Below are 1,692 nucleotides of genomic sequence, written 5' to 3'. Positions count from 1 at the left end.
TGTATCTTCTCATTTAGTAGTCTGATATCATAGACCCTTCACTTAAAACTTAACCTCAAGCGAGACCCGCAAATAAAGGGGAATGCCGGGGCTGTGGCCAGAGGAGGAGCATGGGGGCCAGCGGCAGCACGGTCTGGTTGCCTGGGCAGTGAGCCAGCAGTGTCGCCTTGGCCTGTGTGACTGGGCAGCACCTGCACAGCCTCCGTCTGGAGAAGATTCAAGATGACCAACGAGGAACCTCTTCCCAAAAAAGGTTCGACCGAGTGAAACAGACTTTAAAGTTATGGCATGAGATGAGTTAATTCTAAGATGGAAACAATATGAAGCACACGTCCAAGCTCTGGAGGACAAATACACAGATCTTCATTCTAATGATGTAACTGGGTTAAGGGAGTCTGAAGAAAAACTAAAGCAATAACAAGAGTCTGCCCACAGGGAAAACATCCTTGTAATGACACTAGCTACCAAGGAGCAGGAGACACAAGAGTGTACTACTCAAATCCAGTACCTCAAGCAAGTCCAGCAGCCTAGCGTTGCCCAACTGAGATCAACGACGGCAGACCCAGCGATCAACTTGCTTCTCCTAAAAATGAAAGGTGAACTGGAACAGACTAAAGACAAACTGGAACAAGCCCAAAATGAACTGAGTGCCTGGAAGTATACACCTGATAGGTAAACAAATCATAGTCCCCAGTCAAGACTTCCCGGACAGTCCCACTGCGAGAAAGCTGTGGTGGGACAGCCACGTACTCATTGCCACACCAAGACTCAGACTTTTTGAGCCAAAAAAAGCCACATTCCTATACTATTCAGCTTGTAATTGTTATTGTAAAACTTACCAGATGAACCCTGTGTTTCAGCTTTTTTCTCTTCCCCCTCCCCTCGCTTCAGAGGCCTGATGGCATCAGACTATTCCGAAGAAGTGGCCACCTCCGAAAACTTTCCCTTCTACAACACATAGACACTTGAGAAATGTTTCTGTTTGAAGAAAATAGAGGGAGAAGCAGAAGTCTTAAGTCTGTGGCACACTGTGTATTCAGACTGTTTGGAGGAATGAAAACCTAGAGATTTAAAATCATGAATTGAACATGTAAACTTCCAGTAAAATGTAAAAGTGGAATATGCATCGCTCTTAACCTTGAGCAAAGTGACTTAGAGACACTGTGTGTCAGTTTTGCCAATAAGACTGTGGACTTCGTGATTGTTGTTGAACTTCTGGGTCAAAACTCAAATGAGGTGAATTTTGCCTTTAAAGAGTTTCATTCACTAAGAACCAACTTAATAGCTGTGAGAGAATCAAATAATAGATGTCAGTACAAGTAGTTCATATATTTAACCATTTAGTTTGGGGCTCTATATTACCTGACTGAGCCTTAAATCAACGTGGTTTTAATCAGTGGTTTATTCTTTGAATGCTTGTTGGTGCTGTAGATAATCTTATGGAGGACTGTACAAACGTAAAGGTGTGGTATTCAGGTTGAGACTGTTTGAAGCATTATGAACGTTCGTTTCACTACTAGATTGTATAGGATATTGGCTGTGATGAGACTCACTGAGTTATCTTTTTTAGTAGTGAAATTAAATCCCCATTCCATTCAATAGGCACATGTTGAAAGAGCACTGTTGTTGGTGTTCATGGGGGAATGTTTCCTTCATAGCATTTGGGACTTTTGTATTACACTCTTGACATTA

The 1,692-nt window shown here is 42.6% G+C and overlaps 1 pseudogene; it reads left to right on the top strand.

The window, feature by feature from the left end:
- The first annotated feature begins 207 nt into the window (after positions 1-207).
- On the top strand, positions 208-1,266 carry LOC122470050 (annotated as a pseudogene).
- The last annotated feature ends 426 nt before the right edge of the window (positions 1,267-1,692 follow it).

This window comes from Prionailurus bengalensis, chromosome D3 (assembly GCF_016509475.1).
Source record: "Prionailurus bengalensis isolate Pbe53 chromosome D3, Fcat_Pben_1.1_paternal_pri, whole genome shotgun sequence".
Lineage (NCBI taxonomy): Eukaryota > Metazoa > Chordata > Mammalia > Carnivora > Felidae > Prionailurus > Prionailurus bengalensis.
This window is presented reverse-complemented; position numbering and strand designations above follow the sequence as displayed.